General features: G+C 44.6%; 1 protein-coding gene and 1 long non-coding RNA gene across 2 annotated transcripts in view; one reads left to right on the top strand and one right to left on the bottom strand.

Annotated features, from left to right (window-relative positions):
* Nucleotides 1–17,500, bottom strand: part of LOC310779736 (phosphofurin acidic cluster sorting protein 1-like) — a gene marked incomplete at its 5' end in the record, with an annotated part of 117,098 nt that overhangs the window by 51,132 nt on the left and 48,466 nt on the right. The window lies entirely within an intron of this gene.
* On the top strand, nt 5,706–6,429 carry LOC310780048. Its single transcript, XR_014552899.1, has 3 exons — nt 5,706–5,839; nt 6,045–6,116; nt 6,296–6,429. It is a non-coding gene; the product is annotated as an uncharacterized lncRNA (long non-coding RNA).

Raw genomic sequence — 17,500 nt, 5'->3', positions numbered from 1 at the left:
CAACATGGACTGTGCTGTGAGGAACAACATGGACTGTGCTGTGAGGAACAGCATGGACTGTGCTGTGAGGAACAACATGGACTGTGCTGAGAAACAACATGGACTGTGCTGTGAGGAACAACATGGACTGTGCTGTGAGGAACAACATGGACTGTGCTGAGAAACAACATGGACTGTGCTGTGAGGAACAACATGGACTGTGCTGTGAGGAACAACATGGACTGTGCTGTGAGGAACAACATGGACTGTGCTGTGAGGAACAACATGGACTGTGCTGTGAGGAACAACATGGACTGTGCTGAGAAACAACATGGACTGTGCTGAGGAACAACATGGACTGTGCTGAGGAACAACATGGACTGTGCTGTGAGGAACAACATGGACTGTGCTGTGAAACAACATGGACTGTGCTGTGAGGAACAACATGGACTGTGCTGAGAAACAACATGGACTGTGCTGTGAAACAACATGGACTGTGCTGTAGAGCTGCAACTATCGATTCTTTTAGTAATCGAGTATTCTACCGAATAATCCATCGATTAATCGAGTAATCGGATAAGAACCCTTTTTTGTGTTTTCAAAGGCTTATCGTAAATATACACCAAAAAATAAGATAAATCTCTTCAAATAAACAACTACATTAGTTTCTTTCTTAGAAAAAACAACATTTTTATTTTTAAATTGCATAGAACTGGCAGTGGCACCATTCATCTTTTCAACCTGACGTTTGAGTTCTTCCAGTGTACAGCAACCGTTAAATAATATGAATGAATGGCTTACTAGCTAGTTTACATCCTTCATTTACCTTACAGCTGCATGACACACACACTCTTTCTCTCTCACACACACACACTCACTCTCTCTTTCTCTCTCACACACCAACAGGCTAGTGTGATCACACACACACACACACACACACACACACACACACACACACACACACACACACACACACACACACACACACACACACAAAACGCTGTTAAATTAGCCGCTAACGTTAATAGGTTGAGCTTTGTATTTCTCACAGAAAACGGTCCAAACTTCTCAGAGAGAGCGGTCGGTATTCACTAAAGCCTTCATATCTCAGGCTCTGTAGTACATAGAAACATAAAATAAAAAGCATTTGAGAGCTTAACCCTTTGGCTTTTCGTATTATATTTGCTCTAATGTTAATTTTAAAAAAAAGATCTTTAACCCAAAAAAATAAAAATAAAAAGATTCTAATGCATTTTAAGAAATGTTAATAAAGATTACGGCAAATGTAACCCTTCCAAATAAAAAGCCACGGGTTTAAGCTGTCAAATGCTTTTTATTTCATCTTGATAGCTACTATACAGGCTGAGGAAATACGTTCTGTTAAACCCTTGACAACTACTGCAGCAACGTTAGCGTTAACGCTAACGTTAACGATCTCTGTTTTGCAGTCGTTGTGAAGACAGTGAAAAGCCCCGTTATCTAACAACTACAACGGCAGTGAAACAACTTATCCAGCTAACGCTAGCTAATTAAATAACGTTACCTGATGTTGTAGTCGATGCCTCTCTCAACGTTACAGCTGAGGAGGGTGCTGCTAACGTTACCTGCGGTGCGCTGCCTGCTTCATTCACCCTCAGCCTATCTAGTAATACGTTACAGTCTTCAGCATTTAGCTACTGTAAATATATCTTGTGTTTGACCATGCTTCCTCAAGTTTGAGGTGTTTCCCTGGCCAGCTTTGCAATTCACATCACAAATGTTGCAACCAGTGTTGTCTGAGTCTATCTTGGGAAAGTGTAGCCACATTTTCGGGTGGACCCGTTTGTTGATGTTTTCAGGTAGAGTGAAGTACTGACGTAACGCGCTCTCGCGTGTTGCCTTAAGGTTCCGTCGGAATTTCTATTTTACCCACTCTCTTCTATTACTCAGATGCGTGTCGAGGCGAATCATTTTGGCCTCGATCAATTTAATTATTCGAGTTATTCGAGGTACTCGAGGAATCGTGACAGCTCTACTGTGCTGTGAGGAACAACATGGACTGTGCTGTGAGGAACAACATGGACTGTGCTGTGAGGAACAACATGGACTGTGCTAAGGAACAACATGGACTGTGCTGTGAGGAACAACATGGACTGTGCTGTGAGGAACAACATGGACTGTGCTGTGAGGAACAACATGGACTGTGCTGTGAGGAACAACATGGACTGTGCTGTGAGGAACAACATGGACTGTGCTGTGAGGAACAGCATGGACTGTGCTGAGGAACAACATGGACTGTGCTGTGAGGAACAACATGGACTGTGCTGTGAGGAACAACATGGACTGTGCTGTGAGGAACAACATGGACTGTGCTGTGAGGAACAACATGGACTGTGCTGTGAGGAACAGCATGGACTGTGCTGTGAGGAACAACATGGACTGTGCTGTGAGGAACAACATGGACTGTGCTGAGAAACAACATGGACTGTGCTGAGAAACAACATGGACTGTGCTGTGAGGAACAACATGGACTGTGCTGTGAGGAACAACATGGACTGTGCTGAGAAACAACATGGACTGTGCTGTGAGAAACAACATGGACTGTGCTGTGAGGAACAACATGGACTGTGCTGTGAGGAACAACATGGACTGTGCTGTGAGGAACAACATGGACTGTGCTGAGAAACAACATGGACTGTGCTGTGCGGAACAGCATGGACTGTGCTGTGAGGAACAACATGGACTGTGCTGAGAAACAACATGGACTGTGCTGAGAAACAACATGGACTGTGCTGTGAGGAACAACATGGACTGTGCTGAGAAACAACATGGACTGTGCTGAGAAACAACATGGACTGTGCTGTGAGGAACAACATGGACTGTGCTGTGAGGAACAGCATGGACTGTGCTGTGAGGAACAACATGGACTGTGCTGAGGAACAACATGGACTGTGCTGAGGAACAACATGGACTGTGCTGAGAAACAACATGGACTGTGCTGTGAGGAACAACATGGACTGTGCTGAGGAACAACATGGACTGTGCTGAGGAACAACATGGACTGTGCTGAGAAACAACATGGACTGTGCTGAGAAACAACATGGACTGTGCTGAGAAACAACATGGACTGTGCTGTGAGGAACAACATGGACTGTGCTGAGGAACAACATGGACTGTGCTGAGGAACAACATGGACTGTGCTGAGAAACAACATGGACTGTGGTGTGAGGAACAACATGGACTGTGCTGAGGAACAACATGGACTGTGCTGAGGAACAACATGGACTGTGCTGAGAAAAAACATGGACTGTGCTGTGAGGAACAACATGGACTGTGCTGAGAAACAACATGGACTGTGCTGAGGAACAACATGGACTGTGCTGAGAAAGTACCAATCAACATCATCATTGTTAAGTAGCAAATAGGGTTACACTTTAAAAAAAGTGAACTGTCCCTTTAAGAGGCAGGTGCCTATGGTTCCCTTGACAACAGTTCATCATGGGAGGTGTGACCTTGCTGTGGCATATTGTGTCAAAGCAACATGCTACATACGAAGTACATCCTACACACACACACACACACACACTCTCTCCCGCACACGCACACACACACACACACGTATTTACATCAGTCCTTCCACGTGACCTTCGTGCCACCTCATTTCCTTCAATGCTTTCTATCCATCCATTTCTCCTCTTATCCCACCATCACCCCCTCATCTCCTCCTTCCTACTCTTCTGCTGCTTTACTCTCTCTCTCTCTCTCTCTCTGTCTCTCTCTCTCTACCTCTCTCTCTCCCTCTCTCTCTCTCTCTCTCTCTCTCGCTCATCTCCTCTTGTGGCCACTAACGATTATTTTCCTCTCGATTCATTGATTTGTTGTTTTTTCTACTAAATGTCAGAAAATGGTGAAAAATGTCAACGAGTGTTTCCCAAAGACGACGTCCTGAAATCAGTTTTGTCCACAACCCAAAAGATCTTCAGTTTACTGTCAGACGAGTGAAGAACCCAGAAAACATTCACATGTAAGAAGCTTGAATCAGTGAATTTAGACTTTTTTTTCTTATTTATTTTTTTACTCAAACCGATTAATTAAACTATCAAAAATAGTCGGTGATTAATTGAATAGTTAACCTCTCAGTAACAGCTTCTCTCCTCTTCCCCAGGGGGCAGTGCTCTGTCTTGAGTAGCATCACGTTCCCGCCTCCCCTGTGTGCGCCTGTGTGCGTCTGTGTGTGTGTGTGTGTGTGTGTGTGTGTGTGTGTGAGTGTGTGTGTGAGTGTGTGTGTGTGTGTGTGTGTGTGTGTGTGTGTGTGTGTGTAATAGCGATCAATGGCAGTGCTGCTGGTGTCGCTGACAGACAGAGTGAGAGTGTCTTTATTAGCTTCCCTCTCTCCTCTCCAACTCATTATCATTCCATTACATGGATTACTTTGTTCCTGACACACACACCACCCGGACACACACACACACACACACACACACACACACACACACACACACACACACACACACACACACACACACACACAAGCATGTGTGTGGAAAGTGGACATATAGTGGAGGCCACCAATAAGCCTATTGAGGAAGCCAGGATAAAAAAACATGTGAGGTTTTAAGCTACATCAGCTCCCTCGGATCTGCTACCATCCTGCTCAAACACACACACAGGTGCACGCGCACACACACACGCACGCACGCATGCACGCACGCGCGCACACACACACACACACACACACACACACGCACGCACGCTTGCACATGTCAACTTGGGTGGGTGGGAATGAAATCGACTGCGTACTACGCACACACTCTGCACTCGGTAAGATGGAGAGGGAGGGGGAGAGAGAGAGAGTGAGAGAGAGAGAGAGGGAGGGAGAGAGAGAGAGAGGGAGAGGGAGAGGGAGAGGGAGAGGGAGAGGGAGAGGGACAGAGAGAGAGAGGGAGAGGGAGAGAGAGAGAGAGAGAGAGAGGGAGAGAGAGGGAGAGAGAGAGAGAGAGAGAGAGAGAGGGAGAGAGAGAGAGAGAGAGAGAGAGAGAGTGAGAGAGAGAGAGAACATGTTGGCTTTGCTTTGGTTCAGAGCCATGCTGAAGCCGAACTGACAACAACAGCTTTAAAATAGCTCTCCTGAGGACAGCCTGTAAGGAGGCTGTCAACACATTTACACACACACACACACACACGCACGCACGCACACACATCCCGAGCTTTCCTTCTAATATACAAATCATCCTGAACACTGAGCCCAGCCTCAAACTGTGAGACATCACAGCATCATCGCAGCATCATCGCAGCATCATCGCAGCATCATCGCAGCATCATCGCAGCATCATCGCTAGGGATGGGTACCGAACTCGGTACTTTTACAGGCACCGACCGAAATACGTCGGTACTGCCCCGTACCAGTTCACATATAAACGAACGGTACCAAATTTCGGTACTTGAACGCAACTGAGTAATAGAAAGAGAGTGGGTAAAATAGAAATTCCGACGGAACCTTAAGGCAACACGGGAGAGCGCGTTACGTCAATACATCACTCTACCTGAAGATCCTGAAAGCAAAACAGGGCCAGCCGAAAGCTGTGGCTACACTTTACCAAGATAGACTCAGACAACACTGGTTGCAACATTTGTGATGTGAATTGGAAAGCTGACTAGGGAAACACCTCAAACTTGAGGAAGCATGGTCAAACACAAGATATATTTACAGTAGCTAAATGCTGAAGACTGTAACGTGTTAGATAACCTGAGTGAATGAAGCAGACACCGCACGGCAGCTAACGTTAGCCACCTCCTCAGCTCGTCAGCTGTAACGTTAGCTGAAGTCTTGCAGGAGGATGATGACGGAACTTGAGAGAGGCATCGACTTCTACAACATCAGGTAACGTTATTTAATTTGCTAGCGTTAGCTGGATAAGTTGTTTCACTGCCGTTGTGGTTGTTAGATAACAGGGCTTTTCACTGTCTTCTTGGCTGAGTTAGCTTTATAGCTTAGCGTTGTTAACGTTCTATAATAATTATCATCAGCTCGTATCACCGACCGTGAGACGTGTTATTTAACGTTGCACTCTTGCTTTCATTGCTAGGTAACCATGTGCCAGTGACAGCCGCACAGGAGGACACGATTCACCCTCTTCTCAGCGGTGGATATGGTTCAGGTAAATTATTATTTTGCATAATGACGAGTGATAATGGGTGTGTTATTCATAGTGTAGCCTAAGCTATGTTACTAACAATCAATTGTCATTTCTATTAAGATGTGCATAGCACTGACACTTCTTTCTATTGATAACACAAATAATGCTTGATGAATCACGATGCCTTTTTTTATTTTCAGATACCACTCAATAAACAGAAGAAACTTTCAGCACTTGGGGAGCTCTTTGAAGATGAAGACCAGGCCCTGCTGGAAGCTGTGTTGGACATCAAGTACTATTTCCCCAACCCCACTAAACTAACCTTGCTGCTACAACTCTTGGTTTGGGAGGGGAGAGGTAGGGAGGTATTGTAGGGAGGAGTTTTATTTTGTCTGGTGCTAAATAAATAATGTGCTAAATAAAGAACAATGTTGAAATTGAGAAGTTTGGACTTTTTTTTTTTTTTTACAACTGTAATTTTTTTGTTAATAGAGTGTGTAAAGTACCGAAAATGGTACCGTTTTGGGTACCGTACCGAATTCCAGGTACCGGTACCGTACCGGTATCGGTTCAAATGTGAACGGTACCCATCCCTAATCATCGCAGCATCATCGCAGCATCATCGCAGCATCATCACAGCATGAGCGAGATGTTGGTGAAGTGTTACGCCGATGATCATGTCCTTTGCTTTGAGGAACAACAGATTCCAGGTTAATACCTGTGCATCACAGCTGAACACAGCCCCACCCCCTCTGAACACAGCCCCGCCCCCTCCACAGCTGAACACAGCCCCACCCCTTCTGAACACAGCCCCGCCCCTTCCACAGCGGAACACAGCCCCGCCCCCTCTGAACACAGCCCCGCCCCCTCCACAGCTGAACACAGCCCCACCCCCTCCTTTGTTTACCAATGCATTGTGTTGTTTCACTTCTAATACATGTTGTTGACAATGGAAATGATGGCTTATATTTTCCATACGCCACAGAGAGCAACAGCCACGGTTGTTTAGCAGACTCATTAAATGCTACAGATATGTTTAGAGGCGGAACGGAAATTAAGTTAATTAGTTATCTTCAATGATGGTCAAACAGACACACACACACACACACACACACACACACACACACAGACACACAGACACACAGACACACACTGTCGCCACCATTCATGTTACTGCAGTGTTCATTCACTACCTGCTGTATGATATATACACTCACATGTTCAATCAAACCACATGTATATCTTTTTTAGATCACATCTAGGGATCCGTTTCATATTTCCGGGTCGACTCGAGATGTCAGCCCGGAGTGGTTTGTTGCTCCAATAAAGCTGCAGCAACACGTCACTGTAATAAAAGACAATATTCAATACATATTTTTAAAAATTATATAAATAATACTCCTGGCAACGACAGCTGGTGCCAGCAGCATGCAGATCCACTGAGAATTAGCTGCACATGAGCAACGGCTGCATGCTAACAACAACAAGTGAGAAAGAAGAGATGAAGGTCATGTTATACAGTAAGGTAAACAGTCTGATAAGCTAGGTGTTTCCACTGTGACACAACAGTCTGTCTAGAGCCCGAGTCTCTCCTCCAAAACACACAGTGCTAGTTTGAAAAGCTCAGTCAGCTCAGTTAACCCATTGATACCTGATGCAGCATTTGCATGTATATCCCTCATTTGTGTGCGTATCCCTTTAAGACCGCGAACCGCGTTAACGCGGTTCGCTTAAAGGGATACACACACAAATGCTGCATCAGGTATCAATGGGTTAACCTAGACCAGTGTTTCTCAAACTTTTTCAGACCAAGGACCACTTAACCAATAAAAAAAAACTCGGGGACCACCTAACTCCCAAAACATCCCCAAAAACAATAGGCCTACTACTTCAACTATAAATGACAAATGGCTAATTAAATGACAAATAGCATTAAGGCTGTACAATTAATCAAATGTCTGGCTTCCCACAATTATGAAAACAAGATAACCGATATAAAAAATATACAATTTATTTTAGTTAGTCCATTTACCTTTTTTCTTTTACATGTATTTCTCCTTTTCACTTCAAATATTTTCAAAGTTCAAAGAAAGTTTTTTCAAGTTCAGTAAATGGACAATGTTGCCAAAGTCAAATAGGCTATCTGTTGCCCTCTTAAAGTTGCATTCAGTGATGTTTTTGTGCTCAAATAAGTGCTAAATAGCTCTATATTCTGACAGCAATTACTGAAATAGTGTGTTTGGTCAGTAACTTGGAACTCCCAACCCCCCGCTGTAGCCTACTCTGTCTCTCTCCTGTAGCCCGGTAGAGTGGACGTATCTCCGCAACCATAACTCGTAGATACTCAGGGGTGGTGGCGTTGGATTCAGGGTGAGAAAATACATCTAGTCCTTAAGAGGCATCGCGATCTGACCTTCTGTTTCCCAGAAAACATAACATTTTTTCTGATTGGATAGTGGGAGGGGAAAAAAGGGAAAAAAGATCAATCTACTCGCGGACCACTAGGGGGTGCCCGCGGACCACCAGCGGACCACTGGGGCGTGCCCGCGGACCACCAGTGGTCAACACAATTAGAGAATGTAGAAGAATGGCTATTGCTGTTGTGATCATAGTTTCACTGTTTTCACTGTAGTCATGGCATTCTGGACAAAATCATATCTAACAAAATGATATGATCAAATTTGTGTCTGAGAGACAAAATCTAATGGGGTGTGTGGCCGTTAAGTAGACTCAAGTAGGGCTCCTTGATGTGAACAGGGCTGTGAATCACAGACCTAGACAAACTGCTGTTTCAGTACAGGCTAATTTAGGAGAGCAACCGATGCTAATGTTAGCTCACGACTATAAAACACGATTTCAGACGGCTTTTATTGTCACACGAACACACTACAACACATGCATGCGGCCACAACACACACTCATGCTGACGGTGGCCAGTGAAATATGTCCTCTGCATTTGACCCATCCAGGCTTGTCCTTTCCTCCAGGGGGCAGGCCAGGAGCAGTGGTCGCTATTTCCTTCCAGCGCCCGGGGACCTTCATTGGACCATCATTGGACCAACTTCAGATGTTGTCGTCACTGGTCGGATGACGATCTTCTGCATGTTTTTAGTGGGGGGTTATGTACGGAGGAACCCCCTGGGGAGCACGGGGAGAACATGCAAACTCCACACAGAAAGGCCCTTTCGATGAGATAGCCCACCTGGGCAGTGGGCACTGAGGATATGGGGGGGGGGGGGTCACAACTCCAGCGCCCACAGCGTCCCAGGTGGGAATCGAACCCAGGACCTTCGAGCTGTGAGGTGACAACGCTTACCACTGCACCACCGTACCCCCACTATTAGCCACGACCTATGCTAGCTTTTATTGTGCTAATCAGATGTGTTTACAACAGCTTACAGTCTGAGGGTTGATTGACTGGGTGGATATTTGGGTCAGCTAGCTAATAAGCTAACACTGCAGCCTGAATACAAAAGTGTTGCTCCAAGTGAGAGTATGGCTGCCAGAGGGCGGTGCGTTGTTACTTGTAGCTACGTATGTTTGTTTTTCACATGCTGTCATTTTGGCCAGGTCTTGATCGAAAGAGATCAGTGATCTGAAGTGACTGGCTGGTCAAAAGAAAGAAAGAGATCAGTGATCTGAAGTGACTGGCTGGTCAAAAGAAAGAAAGAGATCAGTGATCTCAAAGTGACTGGCTGGTCAAAAGAAAGAAAGAGATCAGTGATCTCAAAGTGACTGGCTGGTCAAAAGAAAGAAAGCGATCAGTGATCTGAAGTGACTGGCTGGTCAAAAGAAAGAAAGAGATCAGTGATCTCAAAGTGACTGGCTGGTCAAAAGAAAGAAAGAGATCATTGATCTCAAAGTGACTGGCTGGTCAAAAGAAAGAAAGAGATCAGTGATCTGAAGTGACTGGCTGGTCAAAAGAAAGAAAGAGATCATTGATCTCAAGTGACTGGCTGGTCAAAAGAAAGAAAGAGATCAGTGATCTGAAGTGACTGGCTGGTCAAAAGAAAGAAAGAGATCAGTGATCTCAAAGTGACTGGCTGGTCAAAAGAAAGAAAGAGATCAGTGATCTCAAAGTGACTGGCTGGTCAAAAGAAAGAAAGAGATCAGTGATCTCAAAGTGACTGGCTGGTCAAAAGAAAGAAAGAGATCAGTGATCTGAAGTGACTGGCTGGTCAAAAGAAAGAAAGAGATCAGTGATCTCAAAGTGACTGGCTGGTCAAAAGAAAGAAAGAGATCATTGATCTCAAAGTGACTGGCTGGTCAAAAGAAAGAAAGAGATCAGTGATCTGAAGTGACTGGCTGGTCAAAAGAAAGAAAGAGATCAGTGATCTCAAAGTGACTGGCTGGTCAAAAGAAAGAAAGAGATCAGTGATCTCAAAGTGATTGGCTGGTCAAAAGAAAGAAAGAGATCATTGATCTCAAAGTGACTGGCTGGTCAAAAGAAAGAAAGAGATCAGTGATCTCAAAGTGACTGGCTGGTCAAAAGAAAGAAAGAGATCAGTGATCTCAAAGTGACTGGCTGGTCAAAAGAAAGAAAGAGATCAGTGATCTCAAAGTGACTGGCTGGTCAAAAGAAAGAAAGAGATCATTGATCTCAAAGTGACTGGCTGGTCAAAAGAAAGAAAGAGATCAGTGATCTCAAAGTGACTGGCTGGTCAAAAGAAAGAAAGAGATCATTGATCTCAAAGTGACTGGCTGGTCAAAAGAAAGAAAGAGATCAGTGATCTCAAAGTGACTGGCTGGTCAAAAGAAAGAAAGAGATCAGTGATCTCAAAGTGACTGGCTGGTCAAAAGAAAGAAAGAGATCAGTGATCTCAAAGTGACTGGCTGGTCAAAAGAAAGAAAGAGATCATTGATCTCAAAGTGACTGGCTGGTCAAAAGAAAGAAAGAGATCAGTGATCTCAAAGTGACTGGCTGGTCAAAAGAAAGAAAGAGATCATTGATCTCAAAGTGACTGGCTGGTCAAAAGAAAGAAAGAGATCAGTGATCTCAAGTGACTGGCTGGTCAAAAGAAAGAAAGTTGAAAGGCCTCTACAAGAGAATGAGTCCTACAGCTCTGCAGGCCACTCTGCTTCTCCTCCTTGACTCACTGACAGCACTGCGACAGCCAATGGGCTGCTAGAGGGGGCGGGACCTACAGACTGGGAAAGGACGAGGCACCGTACTGGGCAGCTAGGACATCAATCAACTGGGAAGGATAATTGTGTTAATTGGAGCTTGGGAGTTGGGGTCGGAAAGCAAAATGTGTGTGTGTGTGTGTGTGTGTGTGTGTGTGTGTGTGTGTGTGTGTGTGTGTGTGTGTGTGTGTGTGTGTGTGTGTGTGTGTGTGTGTGTGTGTGTGTGTGTGTGTGTGCGTGTGTGTGTGTGTGTGTGTGTGCGTGTGCGTGTGCGTTAGAGATGCTGCGATCCGATCATGTGATCGAATATCGGCGCGATATCAGCCAAAAACATGGATCAGATCGGATCGGATTCCAGCGAAAATGACCGATCCAAGGCTCCGATATAAGCACTCCATTCCATGACTCCGCTCCAGGATTTCTATCCAGCATGCAGCACACTGAGGCCGCGTTGAGCCTAGGATGGCCAGGGCCAAAACGTTGTCTTGCTTCAACATACATCGCATCGCATAAACCATTTCTACCCGCAGGTTTGAGGAGTAGCTAACATAAACGTCAGATAAATACTCTATAGGCTAACGTTACCCACTGAGGCAGCTAACATGGCTAATTAGCTAGCTAACACCAGCTATCTTTCTCCTCTAACTAACGTTAACGACACGTAGTTGACTGAGCGAACGGCGCTGTACAGCAGGTCGTTATCAAAACGTATTGCACTGAAGAGAAGTAACATTAGAAAATGACAAAAGAATCCTCCAATCTGGCAGTGGAAATGTATGCACAAACTTTGTGTGTGTGTGTGAGAGACAGAAACAGAAACAGGGACAGGGCTGTGTGTGTGTGTGTGTGTGTGTGTGTGTGTGTGTGTGTGTGTGTGTGTGTGTGTGTGTGTGTGAGAGAGAGAGAGAGAGAGAGACAGGGACAGGGCTGTGTGTATGTGTCCTGTGTGAGACAGAGTGGGGGTGTATGTGTGAGGAAACAATAATTATTTGTGTCCAGTGTTCACCCATTACAAAAGAAGTGTGTATTTGATTGTTATGTTTTAGTTTTACATCAAATTAATTAGATGAACTAAATCGTTTACATACTATATTACCAAAGCACACACATACATACCTAACCCTAAAAATGTTTGTTGCCTGCTAGCTATCAGACAGCATAGAGAGGCTTAAATATGTGCTGTATCGGTATCGGATCGAAATCGGTATCGAATCGGGTATCGAAATTTGATCGGAATCGGATCGGTTTTGAGGCTAAAATATCGGAATCGGATCGGAATTGAAAAATCTCGATCGCAGCATCTCTAGTGTGCGTGTGCGTGTGCGTGTGCGTGTGCGTGTGTGTGGGCAGCTATGCCCCCCTAGCCTGGTCCTGCAGGTTCTTCTCATGCTGGTCACATCAGCAGTGTCAGACTTCCTCCTCTCTCAGCAGCACAGCACTGACTTCAGCACTAAATATACTTCACACTCCAACAACAACAACAGTGAATAGGCAGAATCACAGAGCAGCCTGGCAAACACCATGAGAGAGAGAGAGAGAGAGAGACAGAGACAGAGAGAGAGAGAGAGAGAGACAGAGAGAGAGAGAGAGAGAGGGAGACAGAGAGAGAGAGAGAGAGAGAGAGAGACACAGAAGCCACTTCTTAACATGCAGTGGAATCCGTATTATAACCTGCTCCTAGCCGGTTGGCCTGTGATAGAGAATGAAATTTCACAGCCAAAAGGTAAACAGTGAACCACTTGAAGGAAACCAGTTGAAATGAAATGATGGAGCCAGGAGTCAGAAGAAGTCGTCTGATATGATGTATTGAACATAGATCTTGGCCAAGAGCAAGAGATGCACTCTTGTATATTCACAGATGGATACACATATACATATACATTGAACAGAAAGTCAAAGCTACTTATCGGACACACATCAGATTACATGTCTTGACACACATCAGATGACATGTCTTGACGCACATCAGATGACATGTCTTGACACACATCAGATTACATGTCTTGACACACATCAGATTACATGTCTTGACACACATCAGATGACATGTCTTGACACACATCAGATGACATGTCTTGACGCACATCAGATGACATGTCTTGACACACATCAGATTACATGTCTTGACACACATCAGATTACATGTCTTGACGCACATCAGATGACATGTCTTGACGCACATCAGATGACATGTCTTGACACACATCAGATGACATGTCTTGATGCACATCAGATGACATGTCTTGACACACATCAGATGACATGTCTTGACACACATCAGATGACATGTCTTGATGCACATCAGATGACATGTCTTGACACACATCAGATGACATGTCTTGACACACATCAGATTACATGTCTTGACACACATCAGATTACATGTCTTGACGCACATCAGATGACATGTCTTGACACACATCAGATGACATGTCTTGACACACATCAGATGACATGTCTTGACACACATCAGATGACATGTCTTGACACACATCAGATTACATGTCTTGACACACATCAGATTACATGTCTTGACGCACATCAGATGACATGTCTTGACACACATCAGATGACATGTCTTGACACACATCAGATGACATGTCTTGACACACATCAGATTACATGTCTTGACACACATCAGATTACATGTCTTGACACACATCAGATGACATGTCTTGACACACATCAGATTACATGTCTTGACACACATCAGATTACATGTCTTGACGCACATCAGATGACATGTCTTGACACACATCAGATGACATGTCTTGACACACATCAGATGACATGTCTTGACGCACACTTGAAGGCCACTCTGTAGACTCAACCTATCTGTTATTCTGGCCCTGTAGAGGGCACCGTGACACGGTGACAGGGCACAGTGTGCGATAGAGAGGAGCTGCAAATGTAAGGTACAAGTTATCTAAATACGTCTGTCTGTGTATGTACACAGGTTATCCAAATATGATGTCTATCTGTGTATGTACACAGGTCATCTAACTATGAAGTATGTCTGTGTCATAACTATATGTAACTAAAATGGAAATGTATATGAATATATTAATAACTAGTGATTGTCCAAATAAAGGCTAATGTGATGTAAATTTTCTCTATCAGCCTGCATCTTAAACAACAATTAGCCGGCCTACGCGCACTCCCATGAGTCCATATCATATTCATCTCGGTCACCTGTATAGGATCCGCATTACAGCAAAAGCGGCTGCTGTTAAACACTGGCAGCTCACACACACACACATTATGCACACACGACACAGACACACACACACGCGCGCACACGCACGCACGCACACGCACGCACGCACACACACACACACACACACAACACAGACACACACAGAAGGCAAACAGGGACATACATATTATGCACACAGAGAAAGATAATTGTAGTTTGGCTGATCATTATGCATGTGCACTTGGCGGAGAGAGATGGAGAGAGGGATGAAAGGAGAGAAAGATGGACAGAGAAGAGAGAGAGATGGACAGAGAGATGAAGGCAGAGATGGAGAGAGGGATGAAAGGAGAGAAAGATGGACAGAGGAGAGAGAGAGATAGACAGAGAGATGAAGGCAGAGAGAGATGAAGAGAGAGATGAAAGGAGAGAAAGATGGACAGAGGAGAGAGAGAGATAGACAGAGAGATGAAGGCAGAGAGAGATGAAGAGAGAGATGAAAGGAGAGAAAGATGGACAGAGGAGAGAGAGAGATGGACAGAGAGATGAAGGCAGAGAGAGATGGAGAGAGGGATGAAAGGAGAGAAAGATGGACAGAGGAGAGAGAGAGATGGACAGAGAGATGAAGGCAGAGAGAGATGGAGGGAGGGATGAAAGGAGAGAAAGATGGACAGAGGAGAGAGAGAGATGGACAGAGAGATGAAGGCAGAGAGAGATGAAGAGAGAGATGAAAGGAGAGAAAGATGGACAGAGGAGAGAGAGAGAGACAGAGAGAGAAGAGAGAAGAGAGCAACAACAGGACAGTAATCCAACAGCTTTTAATTGAGTATTGATCAGAGTCAGTCTGTCCTTCTGTCTTTTCTATTTCTGTTTCATGGAGTATTTTGACTATTCTCCTCTTAAAGTTCAGTCATATGCAGCATGGTCCAGCTCAACACAATGCGTCATCATGACATCATTATGCTGCTCATCATGACATCATTATGCTGCTCATCATGACATCATTATCCTGCTCATCATGACATCATTATGCTGCTCATCATGACATCATTATGCTGCTCATCATGACATCATTATCCTGCTCATCATGACATCATTATGTTGCTCATCATGACATCATTATGCTGCTCATCATGACATCATATCCCAGCTAGGATCTTTGGCTTTCTAACGAGGTGAGTTGGGATTGGTTTGAAAGGCAGTAATGTATCCCAGACTTTCCCTGCACATGAGCCTGAGTAGCTGCTGTAAACAGCCTGCTAACCCTACTAGACTATTCACTCGTCTGGGTTTCAGTCTACAGGTCTAATGTCACATGAGGGACATGCTGTTAGGTTTCAGTCTACAGGTCTAATGTCACATGAGGGACATGCTGTTAGGTTTCAGTCTACAGGTCTAATGTCACATGAGGGACATGCTGTTAGGTTTCAGTCTACAGGTCTAATGTCACATGAGGGACATGCTGTTAGGTTTCAGTCTACAGGTCTAATGTCACATGAGGGACATGCTGTTAGGTCTCAGTCTACAGGTCTAATGTCACATGAGGGACATGCTGTTAGGTTTCAGTCTACAGGTCTAATGTCACATGAGGGACATGCTGTTAGGTCTCAGTCTACAGGTCTAATGTCACATGAGGGACATGCTGTTAGGTTTCAGTCTACAGGTCTAATGTCACATGAGGGACATGCTGTTAGGTTTCAGTCTACAGGTCTAATGTCACATGAGGGACATGCTGTTAGGTCTCAGTCTACAGGTCTAATGTCACATGAGGGACATGCTGTTAGGTTTCAGTCTACAGGTCTAATGTCACATGAGGGACATGCTGTTAGGTTTCAGTCTACAGGTCTAATGTCACATGAGGGACATGCTGTTAGGTTTCAGTCTACAGGTCTAATGTCACATGAGGGACATGCTGTTAATTAAATAGGAGGAAATGCTTTTTTACATGAAAAGCCTCGGATTTAAAGGATTTTGCAGTCTCATGTAGGAACTAGCTAGCAGCTAGCGGGTGTAGTTCAGGCAAAAGAAAATAGTTCCTCCATGAAACTGCTCATAACAAGATCTGTGGATTATCTTGAGTAACGGGGTCATGATTTCTGGAAAGAGACATCGCTGTTGAGTTTATCAAATGTATTTCTTTGGCACTTTGAGCACCACAAGCCGAGTGCCATCCAGTTCCATTGTATTGGAGAGAAGGCAGAAACTCTGCGGCCGATATCTCCAAAACTCAGGCCACGATATAGATGGATAAACAGCACTGCAGGTGAGAGGGAATACATGTATTTTGGATTTTAGGGTGAGCTGTTCCTTCCTATAACAGAAATTTGCACAGAATTGTGTCTGTCAGCGGCTTGAATGCAAAAATATCAATGTTGGCCTTCAGAACAGAAACCCATTGGCTGATCCCTAGTTTCTAACTGCATGCATGCTATGTTCTTTATTTACCAGAGCCACATTATGATATATGCATGTCAGATCAATCCATGTGTGTTTAGTACAACTCACTCAATACTTCTGTCTGTCTCTCTTTATCTCTCAAGCTATATTATCTATTGCAGGGATGTGATCAAGGAACAGCACTGTACTTAGTGTATCTCCTATTATTATTACATAGGATGTGTGTGTCTACAGATCAAAAACAACAACCAGACAAATATCATGGGTTTCTTGATTTTGTGCATTCTTACCTAATGTCTTTGAGCAGTGCTTCTCAAATCCTTTCACATGAAGGACCCCTAAACTGACAAAGATTAGACCACGGACCCCCATCTGACAGGATTTTGTCCCACGGTCCCCCTTATCATAATAAGATTGATGCTTTTAGATGTTTTATTACAGAAAGTGTATCAAACCCATGACCAAAATAGTCATCGTGTTACTTATGAATGGAATTATAGCTCAAATAAATGACCCCCCTTTTGGCTGGGGACCCCCTGGAACCCCCTCAAGGACCCCTGTGGGTCCCCGGACCCCCGTTTGAGAAGCACTGTCTTTGGGTATCCTAAAAAAAACATTGGACTGCGATGGCTGCTCGGCCTTCACCCGCCCCCGAGGCAGCCGCAAGGCATTCTGGGATGCATGGCGTGTA

The sequence above is a fragment of the Poromitra crassiceps genome, assembly GCF_964638095.1.
Source record: "Poromitra crassiceps genome assembly, chromosome: 7".
In the NCBI taxonomy this organism is placed as follows: Eukaryota; Metazoa; Chordata; class Actinopteri; order Beryciformes; family Melamphaidae; genus Poromitra; species Poromitra crassiceps.
Note: the sequence above shows the minus strand (reverse complement) of the source record. Positions and strands in the feature narration are given on the sequence as shown.